Source organism: Ursus arctos, unplaced genomic scaffold (genome assembly GCF_023065955.2).
Source record: "Ursus arctos isolate Adak ecotype North America unplaced genomic scaffold, UrsArc2.0 scaffold_5, whole genome shotgun sequence".
Lineage (NCBI taxonomy): Eukaryota > Metazoa > Chordata > Mammalia > Carnivora > Ursidae > Ursus > Ursus arctos.
The window spans coordinates 6,195,048-6,215,554 of record NW_026623067.1 but is presented as its reverse complement, the minus strand read 5'-3'; the positions used below and the strand labels follow the sequence as shown (position 1 = coordinate 6,215,554).

Sequence of the window (20,507 nt, the reverse complement as noted above, 5' to 3'; positions counted from 1 at the left end):
AGTGTTCTGACGTCTCAAAATGTTTGTGTTCCACAACTTTTCATTGTAGTTACTTCTATGCAAGAAGAGGTGGGATGGATCCACAGATGGGCAGAGAGGGACCCTTCAGTCAGAGACTGACAGAACTGTGTAGATCTCCTTTCCATTGGGAAGTGACAGATTTACTGTGCTTTAGTAGACTTGTTAGGCAGACTGACAGGAGGGGCCATCAAGACCTTTCAAAGGGGTGGCAGCCCCTCCTCCAAGGTTTCTCCACATGACAACCATCTGACATTCCCCTTCCTCCTCATTTATCCTTTTGATAACTCTCAGTCGTTGACAGCTGTTTATAGCTTTCATCCCACTATTTTTTTCCTTTTTTCATATTGTAACATCTTTCTCAGGCTGTATTCTGAAGCCCAACTTTTAAATATGCTGCAGCCCATTAGCTTTCCTCATCCACCTATCTGCCCAGAAACTTCAGCTGCCCTCAATATCTGGAATGTTCATTATTTCCCAGAGAAGTGGATGCTGGCACATTCCTGGGGAAGAAGACCTCCGGAGTTCAGTGTCAGGAGTCAGCCTCAGTGACTGATACTCAAGCACTGACTTTCTTTCTTTGGGGATCTCAGCTGCAATGAAATCTTCTGTGCTATTTGTCTGTAACAAGAGCATGAAAAATGGCCTCCAGCATATTTCTGGGAAAAAATCCAAGGAATTTATCCCAGAGACCACAAGTCTTACATTGCTCTGATAACACTTCTGTTACCAGTATTGCTAATGGCCTTGAGTTGGCTAATAGTTCAGGAAACCACGGGAAGCTACTAGAGCTGCTTTCCAGGTTTCTCATTGTGCTTCAAAAGCAAAGCCATTGGCTGGACCTAAGACTTAACATTGATAACATCAGGACTTCCACTCAACAGAATCCACATCTTTATTCTTGTTCCTTATTTTAGGATTGCTTCTCCAATTTTCTCTTTACCCCTTTGCTAAGGTAAATAGAGGTCACATTTACACTAACACAAAAGGATCTGTTTTTGAGGAATTATTGTGCCATTTTGACAATGTAGATTGATGATACGGTCAAAATAAATTTCTGCATGGTGCCTAATAAAACCGTTTCAAGGAAGCCCAAGTCTACTCCATAGCATTTCCTCTACCAATTATAGCAATGGAAATGTAGACATTAGTCATATCTGGGGGCCTACTTTTTATTAATTTCCCATTTCAATGACTTCTGAATTTCCACAGACTTCAGTAGAAATGTCTTTATCACAGTTCCCCTGAATCTGAAATTCTGTGGCTTCACCTTCTGACTAACTGTGCGTCTCTATAATTTACTTATTGTCTTTCAAATTTTTATTTAAATTCTAGTAGATTCATATATAGTGTAATATTGGTCTAAGGAGTAGTATATAATGACTCATCACTTACATATAGCACCCAGGGCTCACCATAACAAATGCCCTGCCTTTCAATCTGCATGTGTCTTAAGGTCTAAAGTGATTCGCATAGACAGCATACAAAGGGGCCTTGTATTTTTATCCATTCTAATAGCCTATGTCCTAGGATTAGAATATTTAGTCCACTTACATTCAGAGTGATTACTGATAGATATGAATTTAGTGCTATTGTGGTTCCTGTACAGTGGTGTTTCTTGTGACATTCTCTGTTCCTTTCTATTCTTTGTTGCTTTTGGTTATTTCTTCCCTACTCAGAGAAGCCCCCTTAATATTTCTTCCAAGGCTGGTTTAGGGGCCATGAATTCCTTCAGTTTTATCTTGTCTGGGAAACTATCTCTCCTTCTATCTTGAATGACAGCCTTGCTGGATAAAGTATTCTTGGCTGCATATTTTTTTCCGATTCAGCACATTGCATATATCATGCCACTCTTTCCTGGCCTGCCAAGATTCTATGGACAGATCTGCTGTAAGCCTGATCTGTCTTCCCTTACAGGTTAAGGACTTTTTATTTTTTCTTTTCCTTGCTGCTTTCAGGATTCTTTCCTTATCTTTGTATTCTGTGAATTTGTCTATATGTCTTGGTTACAGCCAGCTTTTGTTCAATTGATTGGTAGTTTCCTGTCCTTCCTGTATTTTGATATGTGTTTCTTTCCCCAAGATGTCAGCTATAATTTGCTCAAATACTCAAATAAACCTTCTTCCCTTTTTGCTCTCTCATATTCTTCTGGGACTCATATGACATGAATGGTATTACATTTTTAAGGAGTAGATGAGTTCCCTAAGTCTGCATTCACGATCCAATACCTTTCTTACCCTCTTTTACTCAGCTTCATTATTTTCCATAATTCTGTCTTCTATATCATTGATTTGTTCTTCTGCTTCAGCCATCCTTGCTATATGGCATCCAGTCAGTTTTCATCTCAGTTATAGCACTTTTTAATTTGGCCTAATTTTTTTCTCTCTCTCTGTAATAAGGGATTGTCTAGTGTTTTCTATGCTTTTTTACAAGTCCAGCTCATATTCTTATAATTGTGTTTAAAATCTGTTTCAGGTATCTTACTTATGTCTTTATTGATTAAATCTCTGGCTGTTACTTCTTTCTATTCTTTTTTGGGAGTGAATTACTGTGTCTTGTTATTTTGTCTAAGCATCTGTTTTCTTTATATGTGATTGTTAGGAAAGCCAGTTATATTTCTGATCCTGAGAATAATGGCTATAGAAGAGGCCTGTAAACAAAAGGGGGGTGTTCTATATGCATTCTACTGTTATTTTTTTTGGCTGCTTCTACCCTCAGATGAATCTTCTTCAAAGTTTCTCTTTGTCTGCCTTGGGGGATGTCTCTATCTTGTCCACTGTGTGGCAAGTTTTAACTGGGTGTGTTTTGGTCTACTTGTGAAAGGAAGCTAGATCAATAAGAAAGTAAGAGAAGGAAGGAAGGAAGGAAGGAAGGAAGGAAGGAAGGAAGGAAAGAAGGAGAAAGAAAGAAAGAAAGAAAGAAAGAAAGAAAGAAAGAAAGAAAGAAAGAAAGAAAGAAAGGAAGGAAGGAAGGAAGGAAGGAAGAAGAAGAAGAAGAAAGAAAGAAAGAAAGAAAGAAAGAAAGAAAGAAAGAAAGAAAGAAAGAAAGAAAGAAAGAAAGAAAGAAAGAAAGAAAAACTAGATCCTGAAGCTTTTCAGCACTCTATGATCAGTAGACTTGGTAATTGGGAGTGATATCTGTTATACTTCTGCTGGGAGGACCTGCCACATTGATTCTCAGGTGTACTTGCCCTGGTGGAGATGCACCTGCAGGACTTTGGAGGTGGGCCTCGGTGCAAGGAGTTCAGGTCTGCACTGGGGGGTGCGCACGCTGTGTTACTCACTGAAGTTGATCAGTGCTGATGGGCAGGGAGAGAAAAGAAATAGCAGTGCCCTGCTCTCTCATCCCCAGAATGGGGAGTTCACTCCCAACACTCTTCAGGAAGTTCTGACAGAAGAGCAAAGAATCACCCCTCATGTGTCTCCAACTTCTGTCAGTTCCCAGCCTTTCCTCTGTCTGTGTCTGAGCTATCTGCCTGTCCTGTTGCCCAGCACTCCCACGTTTTCTCTCAGACACACAGCTGAGTTTCAATACTCCAAATTTAAGGACCCAACCACATGGCATGGAGCTGTCCTGTTCCTCTCTGGGAGGGTGTCATCATGCTTTTTCCATTTGCCAATTTGTCTCAGAAAAGTGGTTACACAACCACACAGCACTTTGGGAAACGTTTATGGTAAAGCACAGCAAAAAGTCAGAAACAAGTTTTGCTGTCCTCAGCCCATCTCCCTGTCCTTATGTTAATGAACAGGGCAGCACATTGTCCTGAGTCAGGCCATGCCACCACTCCTCTATACACTCCAACAAGGGAAACTGCTTCTCCCCAAGCAACCCAGTAGATCCTCCTACCATACTGCCCAATCTCAGGTCTCTGCCCTCCTTCTCCACAGGATCACTGCTAGGCCCACCAGGCATGAACCCCAGCAAAGACTTTTAACACTTCAGACTTTGCACTCCACTGCTCATAATAACTTGTGGTAGTCATCCCCTCTCCTTTTCCCAGTCAATTGTTTTTGGGGAAGTTTTTGTTTTTGTTTTCCCCTGGACAATTTCCTCCCTGCTATTGCTCTCTCTCTCTCTCTCTCTCTCTCTCTCTTTCTCTCTCTCTCCCTGTCGCTTTGCTTTCTGTAATCAGGGCTTCCTCCTCTCTGCAGCACCTGCAGTTCCTTTCTCCCCCAAATCAACTCTCCACAACTCCCATCACCCATGAGGTGGATATTTCTTTACTTTTTGGTGTGCAGTTTTGTTCTCTCAGTACTCAGATTGATTTCTTGGTGTTCAGATGATTTGATATTTATCTAGCTGTGTTCCAGGGACAAGGCAAGCTTAGGGTTCCCCTACTTCTCTGCCATCTTAACTCCTTCCTGATTTTCTTATTTTTAATTATTGCAGAATTTCAGAAATTTCAGCACAATGAGGTTGTATTGTGTCTGTGTAACTGGAATAGTTAATTTTTGCAAATTGTTTTTGTTATGAGTTTCCCCTTTGGCTGAATTTTTCCACAATTTCTAAATCTTATTCTACAGGACAGTTTAATGTTAGTGGAAAGATGCCTCAATATGCTAGACGGTTTTTCTCCTTAGCATTTATATATGTCCTTTAGCTAAAAGCTACCAGGAAAATATGCATAATTGAACGAGTCAGTATATTACTCACTTCAGTGAGGGAAAACACACATTGTAGGGAACTAGGGAATTGTGGAGTGTTTGAGTGAGAGGGTATTAGAGGTGACTAGAGTGAGAACCTTTTTACTTAATTATTGTTGTATTGAGCTACAATAGAAGGCATTCCAAGCTCAATTTTCCCACATTAGTTCTTCAAAGGCCCTCAGATAGCTGAGGAACATTTTCTTGCTGTTACTTTGAGGAGGGTGAAATATGTCTGTATTTTGGCTTCTCAAGATTCTTTTCTCAGCCAACAGGCATCCTATAGACACAATCTAATTTCCACTAATATGTATTCTTTTTTGCAGGCAGCATTCCAGAAGAGTCCTTTCCCATGGACCATATTCTAGCCTTCAGGAATCATGAGATCTTCACTCTGAAAATCTCTAAGTACACCAGTCATGCAATGCAGCACTCTTCCATCACACTACAGAGTAGCTGCTGGCCCTCCTCTCACTCTCAACGTCCCAGGCAGAAGGTGAACATAGGTCCACTGTGTTCTTTAGATTTTATGAGACAGAGTAACTAAACTCTTAATTTTTCCCCCATATGTTTTAAGGGGCAAGCAACCTTACCATCAACCAATTTTCTGGGGGAGTAACTCAGATTGTACCTAGAGATCTTTCCTAAAACCTCCATGTTGTCTCTTGACTTTATTAAATATTCCATGCCTATGAGCATGTAGATTCATGTAACCAGATTTAGGCCACCTCCTTTAAAATAACTTATGATGATGGGTTTGATATTCATTTGGTCTAGTTCACCTATTATTAATTATTTATTTTTATTATTATTATTGCTCAAGGCTATCATTTTAACATTTCTTTACTTATATTTTAATATTTTATATTTGTATATGTATAATGTATATTTGTATAATGTATATTTGTATATGTATTTATAATACACCCAAATGGTCTGTTAGTGGCACTAAGAAAATCCATTTTAGCTCAGCCTGTCATGTTGCTTCAGCTACTGATCTTTGCAACCTACTTTAAAACCATTCTTTCCCAACTTCATGTGAGCCCTATAGGTGTTCCTCTACTTTCTCACCCAGGCCCGTTCTTTCTGCATTTCACATGTTGTCTTGATTTGAATTATTTCCAGCTATGCATGTAGTAAATTCCATCTTTATGCATTACTTTCTCAGTGACAGTTTTCCTGATAACTAAATTTAAATGAACCCACTCATTATCATTCTATATCTTGATCCTTTCTCATAAATTTTGAAGCTAGGATTTATTTGTCAATTTTTACCTGTTTATTGCCAGTGCCAGATACACAGTTGCAGTTACAGATAGACAATCTACAGTGTTGCAGATAATGGATATTTAGAACAAATATATACAGTGCCAAATAATCATTTGTTGAATAGATGAGTAAATGATAATATTCTGTTTAATTAGGTTAGAGATTATGGTCATTATAATGTCAAAACAACATTGAGGTGAAAAGTTAAGGAAATGAATGCCTGGAGGAGATATTCACTTGAAGAGACTTTTTTTTTAAGTCAATAGTAAGTCAGTCCATGTTTAGAACTATATTGTCAGGGGTGCCTGGGTGGCTCAGTCGTTAAGCATCTGCCTTTGGCTCAGGGCGTGATCCCAGAATCCTGGGATCAAGCTCCATATCGGGCTCCTCCTCAGGGAGCCTGCTTCTCCCTCTCCCACTCCCCCTGCCTGTGTTCCCTCTCTCGCTGGCTGTCTCTCCCTCTCTCAAATAAATAAATAAAATCTTAAAAAAAAAAAGAACTCTCTTGTCAAAGCAATCATGCTCCTCTAGGTTTAGGCAATATCAGTAGGGTTGGGGCCCAGTCAATTTCCTGATGTTGCAGAGTAGAACCCACACCCTCTTCCATTTCAAAACATGAATGAAGGAGAAATCACACCTATCAGGGATCAACTGAGAATTAGCTTTTCTTCACCACTTGCAAAAGTAGAAACTTCCTTTGGCTATTGTATTTATGTCCTGTGGCCTGGAATTGCCAACTAAATTCTATAGCATGTAACTCAAATCAAATAATTCTTGTCCATTAACAAATAGACATATTGAGGACTAAAATGATAAAAAGGTATAATTTATGACATCAAAATGATTTTTAGATTCATTTGAAGGAAGAAGTCTAACATTCTAAAAGAAAATATTTATATATATAAATCATAAAATTTATAAATTATATATATATATATATATATATATATATATATATATATATATATATAAATAAAAATCCCAATTTCAGCAGATTCAAAATAAGGCATTTTCTTCCTCAGTCACACAGAACATCTTCTTCCTGGCTTGTTTATGTACCCTAGTCACAGGATTTTCAGAGGGTGTTCATTTTGACCATTGTAGAGGGGGCCAGGATAAAAGTATGGTCTCAAGACCTCTGTGAAGCACTTTCTGTAGGTATAGATGTGAGACAGGTTGGTCACATTATAAAAGGAGACCCTTCCAGCCTCATAGTCCAAGAAGATTCCAACAATCTCAGGAGGTTCCTCAAGGTGGAGTGTTATGTGTGGATTTGCAAGAGCTTGGTAGTCATTACTTTTATTCAAGCACAGTGTCCAGAACCCAGTGTCTGGAGACTCTGTGATTTCTCCCTGTCTGCAGACAGAATGTTTACAAATGCCTAGAGTCCACTTTATTTTATTTTTCACACTCACTTCCCAGTAGTGTTTACCTTCAGAAAAAAATTGCTGACCTAATACACAGACTAGGTTATCAAACCGCTGTGTACTTTTGGGTAGATCCTGCAAGATATCACCTCCTTTCACACTTTTGTTGTCTTCAGCAATTTGGAGATATGGATGAGCTGTGTCTGGATCCAAGATAACATTTTCTACGGAAGAACATGTTGTCAGTCTTGGCTATGACCACTAATAATCCACAATATTTAACACATTATACAAGTGACCCTCCTTTGTCTAGGATCTTTCCTAGTTCTTTTCAAATGAAGCTGCTCCTTTCCCTCAGGTCATGTTTTTTATATCACCTCTATTTATCAAATCACACACTTGAGAACTTGGTAATTAGCATTTGTTCAGAATAGAAAAGATGAATATCTAAACATATAGATATTTTCCAGTCAAAATAATTTTTTAAATATGGTCAATGTTACATTGAACACTTACTATGTGCCTAGTGCTGTTTGAAGCACATTTATACTTATTTAATTTTAATAAATCAATCAAATGGAGACATAGTTTTATTTTGTAGTTCAGACAACGAAGACTTAGGGAAGTTTGTCCAACTATGATTACTAATATTAATTAAAGTTTGGATTCAAGTACAGATCCATCTGATTCAATTTATGAATTAATGAAAAACAATTATACATATTTACTTTGGATTTGAGTGTTTTTAACCATTTATTTGATAAAATGGAAGTTTTGGAGGAAAAAATAAAAAGTGAGTGTGTGTAATCTGTGTTACCTTCTCCCTTCTCTGGTGACCCAGTGTGCTGTCTAAAAGTAAGAATCAATATATAAATACTTCAACCTCTTGTTACCTGCATATCTTCTAGCAAACTTCAACCCTAAAATCAAAAAAAAAAAAAAAGGAAAGAAAAAAGAAAATTTTAGTTTTGAAACCAAGGCTTAGCAGTGAGTAAAACAGGAAAGTGATGAGTGGTCAAAAGGTGGGTGCATAAGTCAGAGGCAGAGGTGTCCATTTCCATTACTCACCTTCTTCTCCCAGGAGTTTTATCCTTTCTGAAAGAATGGAACATAGTGAGAGTTTGCTTTGAAATATATTTACATTTCTATCCTCACAGAGAAATATCACTTACCAAGCTCCTCATGAAGTTTTCCTGAAATAAAAAACAGTGGCAAATCCTTGTGAGAAATTGGATAGGAGTTATTAACTCTTTTTCTAATATCTGCACATGTAAATCATTTGGGTTAGAAAAAAAACAATAGATGGATTAAAGTAACTGATTTGGAAAATAATGGTTTAAAGCCTTTTTGTTGGCTTTGCTTTAACATAATTCAAAGGATATTAATGCAAATTTTTTTGCCCAGAAATAGCCACTCCCAGGTGTTTGCATTAAGCACATGGACTCCTGCAGATTGCCCTCTCAAAAAAGTAAAAATTTAAGAAGCTAGCACTGAAAACACCAGTGAGGTTTGGATATAATTTCTGCTTCTCTGCACCTGAAGAATTAAAAACTAAATGCAGAGGCCCTTGGGTGACACAGTTAAGCATCCAACTTTTGATTTTGGCTCAGATGATGATCTCAGGGACTTGATCTCAGGGTCATGAGATCGAGTCCCACATCTGGTTCCACACTCATATGGGGTCTGCTTGCAGCTCTCTCTCCCTCTAACCTTACCCCCTGTAAAATAGATTTCAAAGTCTTTTAAAATGTTAAGAAAAATAAATGCAGTTATTTTTGCTATGCTTCTTTTGAAAATGCAAATGTGTCCCTATGATTAACATATTAAGAAAGAATTTGAGTACATTGTGAATTTTGCATTTGTTTATGTGTGATTTTGTGTGACAGAAAGCTCTACTCACTTGAGCTAGAGTTGTAGAAATACATAAAATATATAAACACACACACAAATACACCCACATATGCGTACACATCTCAGAAGGACAATAAAATAAGCCCATCCACGATTGATATTTTAACTTTCCATCCTGCCACTTCACAATAACTCCAAGCTGCCACACTCACCAACGGTGCACAGCTCCATGCCCTGTCTTTCTTTGATTTTTATCCATATTTCTTTTCTGTTCTTTTTCTCTCTGTATTTCTGTTTTATCTCATACTGTCTATTTATTTTATTCTCTTCCTTTGCACAAGTTGTTGGGCATGGAAGTGGAGGTAGGGGAGGTTCATGCTGCCACATGTAGACTTCAGGTCTCTTTGATGGTAAAGTGCCATATTATTGTAGTGTGTAGATATTTCCTAACAATTTCACAAGTGTGAAATTCTGTAACCAATTTACTAGGTTTTTTTTTTTTTTAGAAAATAGGTCACCAGGAAAATTTTTGAATACCATGCCTGTAATGTCATGTTATGGACTGAATTTTTTCTACAAAATTGATATATTAAAATCTTATTCCCCAATGTAATAATATTAAGAAGTAGAGGCTTTGGAAATTAATTTGGCCATGACGGTGGAAACCTCATGAATAGGATTAGTGCCCTTATAAGAAGAACCATGAGTACTTGTTCTTGTTCTCAGCTTTCTGCCATGTGAGAACACAGTGAGAACAAGGCCATCTGCAAACCAGGAAGTGGATTCTCAGAAACCAAATATGCTGGTGCCTCGACCTTAGATTTCCAAGCTTCCGGAATGGTGAGAAAAATCAACAAAATGAAATGACAACATACAGAACGGGAGAAAATATTTGCAAGTCACTGAACGAGTTAATGTCAAAATATATATAAAGAACATATACAACTCAAAAGCAAGAAACAAACAGTCTGATTAAAAAAGTGGGGAGAAGAAAGGAGTAGATATTTTTCCACAGAAGATGTACAAGTGCCCAAAAGAACAACAGGCGCATGGAAAGAAGACCAACATTATATGTGTGTGTGTGTCTGTGTGTATACTATACATACATATATATATGTTATATATAAACATTAATATAGAATTATATATCATATATAATTAATTATATGTAACAATTTATAATTTATATGTAATTATATTTATGGTATATATTTATTATTATATAATATAATTGTATATATACATATATGTGTGTATATATATAATTTTTATTATTATTCAGTCACTAAAAAAAAGGAAATGGCACTTGTGATCACATGAATGCAGATGATATGTGAATGCATTATGCTATGTGAGGTAAATCAGAAAGAGAAAGAAAAATATTGTATGGTATCACTTATATGTGGAATTAAAACTAAAAACTGAAGTCATAGAAACAGAGAACAGAATGGGTATTACCAGAGGCTGGGTGGAGAGGAATTGGGAAGATAGTAGCCAAAGGGTGAAAACCTACAACTAGGAGATGAGTAAGTTCTGGAGAACTATTGCACAGCATCATGATTGTAGTCAACACTAAAGCATTATTAACTTCAAAGTTGTTAAGAGGATAGATCTTAATTGTTCTCAGTCAACAAATGAATTACAATTACACAATTTTATGGAGGTGTTAGCTAATGCTGTGGTGGTAATTATATTGCAATATGTAAATGTATCAGATCAACATGTACACCTAAAAATTACACAATGAAATATGTCAATTGTATATCAATAAAAAAGATAAGGCAAATAAGCACTTATTTTCATTTATTAGTGTTATAAAGAACTATTTCAAAGTTGCTAAGGGAGTAAATCCTAAATGTCCTTACTACAGGGCTCCCTGGATGGCTCGGTTGGTTAAGTGTCCAACTCTTGGTTTTGGTTCAGGTCATGATCTCAGGGTCCTGAGATGGAGCTCTGATTTGGTCTCCAAGCTCAGGGAGGAGTCCTCTTGTGATTAGCTACTGCTGCTCTCCCCACACTTGGTCTCTCTCTCTCTCACTCAAAAAAATGAATAAATCCTTAAAAAAATGTCCTTACCACAAAAAAGAAATTACAATTACAAGATGTGATATTGATCTGAGAGGTATTAGCAAAGGTTAGACTGGTCAATATATTGCAATATAACAATGATCCAAATAAATAAATAAATAAATAAATAAATAAGTTCTTAAGTACATAAATTTTGCCAGATACATTACTGGGTATATAATATTTAATATGTGTTTAATATAATGTTCAATATGTACTTGTAATAGATATGTGACTTAGGAATATTTAGCATCCAGTTATCAACAAAGCTCTTTTTTCTTTGCAAAAGTTTTGTATTTACTAGAAAATAAAGTTTTTATTTTATTTTATTTTATTAATTTTATTATTTTATTTTAAAGGTTTTTTACTTATTTGACAGAGAGAGAAAGCAAGAGAGGACAAACAGGGAGAGCAGCAGAAGGAGAGGGAGAAGCAGGGTCCACACTGAGGAGGGAGCTTGATGTGGGGTTCAATCCTAGGACCCCAGATCACAAACTGAGCCATGGCAGATAACTGACTGAGCCACCAAAGTGCCCCTAAAGTTAATTAATGTTAAAGAAAGTCTACTGTAAATATGTACATACATCATGAATTCACCTTCATCAAAGTGGTGATTTTATTTTACAATGCAAACAACAAAACACCATTCTAAGAAAGTTGTAACCATAACTATTTATCATTTTGACATGATTAATTGGACAATGTAATTATGATACATCATTTAGGTTTTTTTTAGGTGTTTCTTTATGTGCTACATATGTTAGCACAAGAATATAGATACCACAACAGAAATCAGTTATGCAAACTGAGGAAGAAATTTATATTCAAATATATGGCATAGAGTTTTAAGTAATATAGAGATGTATGAAAAAGAAATGGTCATGCAGCTAAAGAAGTAGCAATTACATGAATATATAATACATTTTTAAACTAGAGATTCCATGAGAGACTATGGACTATGAGAAACAAACTGAGGACTTTAGAGGGGAGGGGGCTGGAGGAATGGGATAGACCGGTGATGGGTAGTAAGGAGGGCACATATTGCTTGGTGCACTGGGTGTTATACACAACTAATGAATCATCGAGCCTTACATCGGAAACCGGGGATGTACTGTATGGTGACTAACATAATATAATAAAAAAATCATTAAAATAAACTAGAGATTCATGGCAGTCAGCTAAAGATGGTTCAAAATATGAACAGAGTTTTCTCAAACTGTAACCAAATTGTATCTCTACCAGGTGTGATCTGTATGTTATCAAGAAAGTACCTTAACTTAGGATGCTACTGTCATCTACAAAGTAGTGGATAAATGAGCTAATGTGAAAAAAATCCAAAATTCTTCATTCAGCAACTGGTATTTAACTTAACTGACATGTCCACAAGTAACATTTATTACTTTTTATTCATTACATTCCTAATTTAATTTCAAAAATTCCACAATAGCTAAATCATGGAAGGAGCCGAGATGCCCTTCAACAGATGACTGGATTAAGAAGATGGGGTCCATATATACAATGGAATATTACTCAGCTATCAAAAAGAATGATTTCTCAACATTTGCAGCAACATGGACAGGACTGGAGGAGATAATGCTAAGCGAAATAAGTCAAGCAGAGAAAGACAATTATCATATGGTTTCACTCATTTATGGAACATAAGAAGTAGGAAGATCAGTAGGAGAATAAAGGGAAGAAGAAAGGGGGGGTAAACAGAAGGGGGAATGAACCATGAAAGACTATGGACTCTGGGAAACAAACTGAGGGCTTCAGAGGGGAGGGGGGAAATGGGATAGGCTGGTGATGGGTATTAAGGAGGGCACGTATTGCATGGTGCACTGGTTGTTATATGCAAGTAATTAATCATGGAACTTTACACCAAAACCAGGGATGTACTGTATGGTGACTAATATAGTATAATAAAAAATATTATTGTTAAAAAAATTTCCTACTTATCCAGCACATTTTTACTGAGGGTCTTCTTCAGACTGAGATCTATTTTCATCGTGATGAGTATGACACAATCTCTCCATCCACAGAAGCAAAGTCAAGCAGCCTGCCAACTGAAACACCATTCTAAAATCAAGGTTCTTTAAGAAAACAAGGAGGGTCACCAGAGGCACTGCTGCTGACTTTGACAAGGATTACTTTCTTTGTGTTTAATTAAAAACATCATTTGTTACAAAAATAATATGTGTTAATATAGTATAAAAAATAAAAGAGAGAAAAAATATCCTTTCAGGTTTCCATTACCCAGCTACAACCCCTTTAAAATACCTAGCTATATTATCATTATCTAAATACCCAAAATATTCTTACACCACAATAACAAAAGGAATAATCTAATACATGGTTTTCATAACATACTCTGTTCTATTCAAAATTAATTTTAGTATTTTACATGAAAGCAAGCACCCTTCTATAGCATAATAGAGTGATTGGATGGTTTCCTTTGTTGTAAATAACATTTAGTAAGCTAGTTCTTTTTTGTGCATTGAATTACTGATTTTCCCTTATTCTGATAAAAGTAAAAAACAAAACTGTTGATCATTTATAAATCTCATCTTTGAGGTAATCTGAGAGAAAGAGAATCATGTGAAATGACACACAAAAAATGAGTCAAAAATCATTTAAAGTAAAAATTCAGTTTGTTACTTAAATACCAAAGACAAAGCAATAAAAGACAAAGCAATAAATTAAAAACAGAGAATAAAGTTCAAAATTCTTTTTTTTTTTTTTTTTTTTGGCCGAATGTCACTGAGGGCCTGATACTAATTATTAGAAGTTTAGGCACTTGAAGAGATCACTAATGGTAAGAGAGTTGAGGAATTACTGGTACCAGAGTATTGAATTTTATTACCATTTCAATGACCAAAATCAAGGTATACAGTTATATAGATCAGAAAGACGGCCATTTTGTTTGTACCTCCTTCTCCATTACCCCCCAACTTCACCCTTCACCTTGATTGAGACTTCTTGATTCTGCCTCCATCATAGATTCACACCATCTTCATCACCCTTCTGAATCTTTCTCAACTACTGTGGAAGTCCCTTTACTGCTCTACCGATAGGTGCTCTTGCACACATCAATGGATTCTCTAATGCAGTCTTTTTAAAATGCTGATCTTATCATCTTATTAGGTGAAATCGCTCCTCACTCAAAATTTCTCAGCATAGGACTGATATTCACCAATAGGTGCTTTGTATTTACCTATGCATTATCATTGTAAAGCACAATTTGTTTGATATAAAACACTTTGATAAATAAATGTTGATTGTTGATGATGATGATGATGATAATGAGGATAAATACATTTTCCTGTCAGGATATGCCCCACATGACTAACCTACCTTCCTTAAACAATGGATAAATGTTTTTCTTCTTCTATGTATGAATTTATTTTTTAAAATAAAAGTTGTTTGTTGGCATTCTTTGTCAAATGAATTGAAATTTTTCTTTACTCCAAGGAAGTATTCATTCAATTCTGAGAAACTGAGAATTATTGGAAATATAATAAGTTTATGTGCATTGGTTTTCAAATTTGTATTAATCTGGTTAATCTGATTTTAATCAGAATAGGTTTATATTATATAGACTCACTCAGAGTATGTTTACATTTGGTCAAGAGCTTTCCTCATATGAGATTTGCCACAAAGAAAAACTAAATCCGAATATGATTCCAAAGTCAGATAAAGCAGGGACAATACTGCAAACACTATCCTGGAGGTCTCTAGGCAAAGAATCAGATTCAAAAACCAACCACAGATGTTACACAGGATTTCTCTATTTCATTAAACTACTGATTTTACACAAGATTTCTCTTTCACATTAAAGAGACCAGCAGACTAATATAATAACTAAATAATATATACAATTACTGGCATTGAAGACTGACCATGAAATAGTGATTTCTTAGATGAGGTTATTTAACTAAGTGTAGAGCTCAGAGTAGATTCCCTCTAGCTTTTCTTTTTCTTTCTTTCTTTTTTTTCTTTTTTTCCCCCACTAACCATATGGTATATTCTCTACCTCCAAGAAAAAAACATTGTTGAAATGAAAATGTTGTCACTGTACCCCCTTTTCATGTAATATTTTTGTGATTCCCTGAATTTCTTGGATAATATTAAAAATTCTGTTTCCAGGATCACATTCAAAATTCTTAGAATGGTAATGAGATGTTGCATTTCCTAGCCTTTGTCTACCCTACAGCCCTTACAGGATTTTCTGGATCAGAGTCAGCTGAATATTACGTCTCCTCTGATGGAATCATGGGCTCACCTCCCCCCAGACTTTAGTGTCTCTTGTGCTTCCTGCTTTCCACATGCTAGTGCTCCCTTTGACCAACCCGTCCTCTTCACTACCACTAGTCTCATCTTTGTTGTTGCTTTTTCAGCAAATTCACCACCCAGCACTAAGTTCAATCTCACTAACAATAGTAGCATTCATGCATCACGAATCCTCTTCCATAACACTTATGAGAATATTAGTTTACATTTATCACTTAAATGTGAAATGTGCACCTGTCCTGAGATAGCAACTTCCGAGGTGAAAGTCTTTTTCTCTCATTGTTTCCTAAGCACTGACTATGGACTAGGCAGTTAATTACCATAGGCACAAAAAATGACTGCCCTCAGTGCATGGAGCAGATGTCACACCTGACTTCCAGCCCTCACCAGCACTAGCTGATGCATCTGGTTCTTCTCTCTTTACAGCTATAACTTTCCCTGTATTATGATTACTTTACTTTCTGAAAAGTAGCAGAAAGATATTTAAGTTGTTTCTAAATATTTTTATTTGTTTTAGATTTATTTATTTATTTTAGATGAAGACAGGGAGAGAGCAAGTGAGTAGGGGAGGGGAGAGGAAGAGAATCTCAAACAGACTCCCTGCTTAGCGGGGAGCCCAATGTGGGGCTTGATCTCACAGCCCTGAGATGATGACCTAGGTGAAAGCCAAGAGTCTGATGCTTAACCACCTGAGCCACCCAGGTGCTCCACAACAGTTTTCAACTTTTAAAGTTTGTGTGGCCGAGTATACATAAAGAATATTAGGGCAAAATCCCAACCATGGGCTTGCTTTTTGTTAAAGAGTGTGTTTTTATGGATCTCGTTTCTAAATATTTTTAGATCATAAGTGGTGTGTCTGGATATTAGCTTTTCTTTATAATAATGAAAAAGCATCAAGTGTGGAATGTTCAAACACTGCTTCAGTCAAAAATAAGAACACTTACCATTCTCTTTTTCTATATTGTCTATGTAAAGGAAAAAAAAAAAAGAACAGTATGTTAGAACGTGTCCTCTTATCTTTACTCACAGAAGATCTGTCCTAGAACTTGGTCCTGCTTGACAACACAGACCCTGAGACCATAGACTTGAAGATCCGGTAGATATCTTTGACACAGAAAGAGACTTATTTTCTGAATAATAAGAAAAAAACATTATTCAATCTAAAGAATACCATGAGACTTGCAAATGTGTTTATATGGAAATAAAACAGGGTATTTAAAAGGGTATTTTTTGGATGATGTCTGCAAGTTGAGAAAATAGGTGCCAAAGACCTGCAAATTCTACTCATTCTTCCCAGAATAGAGGGTACTTAGAAACTGGCCTTCAAATCCTCATTATTTCACAAGATCATTCACAATACCTGGAAGCTGAGAAGAAGAAACTGAAAAAGAACAAAAAATACTTTCTAAGGATTTCCTCAGAGGGGGGTTTGCTTTAGCTTACCTTGTGTTAATGAGGTGATTTCTTTAGCATATTCACATCAAGCAATAGATCTTTTATTTGAACAACCATAAAAACATGACGTGTCTCTTGGAGTGTTAGCAATAGAGAGATAGTTTCCTGATCCACACCATAAAATTCTCCAAACCATATATTGTTTAGTCCTTCAGTCTTGAAGACCTCCCACATCATATCTGATATTAATCTGAACATATTGCAGATTTGTCCTGCAGAGTGAACTCTCCGTGGTTGCAGACTTAGAGTCAATACAAATTTCCATGGTTTTTACCCAACCATATCAATAACTCATTGCTTTGAGTCTTTCAGATAAGAGTCAGCAAATGTCCTCACAAGGACTTTCTTGAGAAGTTTCTCAAGTACATAATATAGTATGTTTTATGAACTGTAACAAATTAATTTAAGTAAGTACATTTTCAAAATAGCTACTTATTAAACATCTGACTTACTGAGACTATATGACACACAATTATATGTGCCTTTATGACTGGTTTATAGAATAACCTGGAAATCATGGATTTTTTTGCAAGAAGCAACTTCATTTAATCTCATTATTAGCCTTTCAAATAAACTTCCCAGAATTATTTTTCCATATACATTTTGAGTATTAAATTGTGCAGGCCAGGCAATGCCCATTGTCCCTTCTGCCTCAGGTCAGCTACCTGCCCTCACCTCTTATGAAGTTTGTGGTTCTTAAGAGAAAGTGAGCTGAAGGTGGAGCAAAGTGTGAGTTTGTGGAAAGAAGGAGAAAACCTTGTCTCATGTGAGGAGCATCTGTGTGTTTAGATCCTATAACACACACTCTTTCTTTTGGGGAAGATTTTGGTATATTCATCAAGGTGATCCCTCCTAATTCCCAATCTATTTATATCCTTTCATGGGGTATGAGTACTTAGTAACTCTCTTAGGAACTCCTCCTTCTCCTGAGGTATCATAGAGCCTTTCCTGAGGTCTCAGGCAAGTCTATTTCTAAGCAGCTCCAGACTAAGATTCTTCACCTAGCTTTACTTTTGGTTGAGAGAAATATGGCCAAAGTCATGAGGTTCAGAACAACACAGATAAAGTCAGTATAAGGAATTAACTATAACATAAGTGATTCTGTGAAAATTAGGTGTTATGTGATCTTTAAAAGCTAGACCAGGGAAGAAAACAGAACTCATGTTCTTTTTTCCTACATAATCTAGAAAAATAAGGATCAAAACAAACAGACAAAGAAAAATTCATAAATAAACATCAGTTTTTACACCCCACAGGTATTGATGGACTGATGTCACTTAGCTCTCCACTGATCAGTCTACTGACTCTCAGTCAAGAAGGACACAGAGCCCTGACCAGTCACCTGTACTGAGCACCATGCAAAACAATAATAAGGGGCTGCATGCTTGTGGGGTCCCATAGACTACTCAGTGAGGGTTCACCAAGTTCCCCCAGGGAAAGCAGTGTTAATTAGGAAATGATCACAGAAATGAAATATTTCAGGAGTAGAGAAAAACAAGTGCAAAGGCATAGAGATCAAATTATTACAAAAATATTCTCCTAAATAACAAGGTCAAGAGTTATAAAACAAAATCAAAACAAAAAATATATGGATATAGTATATGAAAGCATATGGATATTATATTTTAAGAGTTTAACATATATAGAAAAATGTAAAGCCTTAAAAGATCAAATATTGGTGTTGATAATTTGGCTGGCATATAAATATAAATTAGCATTAATTATTTTATTATTTAATTACATAGAATTTAGAAATTAGAAAAAATAGGTGCCGATCAAAAATTCAGAAATTGATTTATATTTTTAAAATAATAGCAGATAAAATCATAAAGGAATATCTGATCATTTGACATTTAAAAATTAAATCATCTAATGAACCAAGGAAATATTTTTAAAAAGATGTCACCATGTTACTATTTTAAAATGCAAATTGGTTATAAAACTTATAATTTATAATGTTATGAAAGAACAACATTGTTTCAACTGATAACTAATAATATATATAGGGAGGAGTTTAAAATAATTTAAAAGAATTGATAGTTTATGATGTGAAAATCAATTGCTAATATAATTTTCATAGATCGAAGGTATTTTTCTATGATACCTTCCCTTCTAAAATATAAAGAAATACCACTTACCTTTCTCTGTAATTAAGACTTCTGTGTAAAAACAAAATATTGAATAAAGAATTCAACAAAGTATGTGTGGAAGAATTTCTAGAGAAGCAGACTCTACTCAAATCTTTCAAGCTCTGCCTTGGTAAAAGATTAGTCAAGTAGGAGAAAATAAGAGATAGAGAAGAGAGACAAGGAAGCAGTCATGTGTACATCATCTCAAATGGATGATTTCTAAGAAATCCCAAAGTATCATGAAATGTGCCCATAATTCCATCATCTACAGTTTACTTTCTTCAAGAACTAAGTCAGTCCATGCAGATCCATCTGATGATTGTGAGGAGCTGATCCGAGGAACCTCCCCAAAGCTCATCCGGATTGCCCATGGAGTCTGAGCTGCAAGGGACTGGGACAGGATCACTGAACCTTTGGAACTGGGAGGCATCCAGAGTCTGGAATAACCTGAAACAGCCAGTCAGGCTTCATTGCTCATCCCAAGAAATTAAAATTCTAATGTTTAGTAGTTCTTAATATGTTTCTAAATCATTAATTAAAATTTGATAGAGCAGCATTCTTTATGGTATGGCTCCTGGCACAGCGACATTGAATTTCTAACGTGAAACCTTGTTAGAAATGCCAGTACTTCAGCCCAACTCAGAAATATTGAATCAGAAAATTCTGCCTGTGTGCCAGCAATACGTGCCTTCCATATGATTCTGATGCATGCTTGGGTTTGAGAACATTTGCTCTACCTGGTCCTTAGAAAGTACTTAATAAACAGAATTGTACAGTGTTTCTGCCCTAGATCTCTGAAGCTGACAAAACACAGCTACTCCTCAAGGATGTGGCTAGAACAGTGCTCACATGTAAAAAACAGTTCACTAGGTTTTACTTAAATTCTCCTCCAGGTCTCTCTATTTTCACAGGGATAAGGTTAGTTCTGTGGGAACTTTCCAAGCATGCACAATTGTTGCCATCTTCTCTTTTTGATCCATGTCTCTTCAGGCACAACTTACATCTGTGACCTTATCCTCTAAACGTAAGCACATGTTTCTCTGAGTTAGAAGTAAACAAATTTGGGGGACCTGGGGTACCTCAGTTGGTTAAGCATCTGCCTTCAGCTTAGGTCACGATCCTGGAACTCATTCAGGCTCCCTACTCAATGGGGAGTCTGCTTCTCCCTCTCTCTCTGCCCTTCCCCCACTCCCTCTCTCACACTCTCCCTATAAAATAAATAAATAAATCCTTTAAAAAATAGCCAAATATTGATATTGGTAAATTGGTTGGCATCTTATCATATACAATTTATTTATTTTTATTTTTTTAAAGATTTTATTTATTTATTCAATAGAGATAGAGACAGCCAGCGAGAGAGGGAACACAAGCAGGGGGAGTGGGAGAGGAAGAAGCAGGCTCATAGCAGAGGAGCCTGATGT

General features: G+C 36.1%; 1 long non-coding RNA gene across 1 annotated transcript; it reads right to left on the bottom strand.

The window, feature by feature from the left end:
- Window positions 1-6,952: 6,952 nt before the first annotated feature.
- LOC113261863 (uncharacterized) lies at window positions 6,953-8,393 on the bottom strand. The gene is made up of 3 exons (XR_008957635.1): window positions 8,366-8,393; window positions 8,191-8,217; window positions 6,953-7,521 (listed from the first exon to the last, which is right to left on the bottom strand). It is a non-coding gene; the product is annotated as an uncharacterized LOC113261863 (long non-coding RNA).
- Between the last annotated feature and the right edge of the window lie 12,114 nt (window positions 8,394-20,507).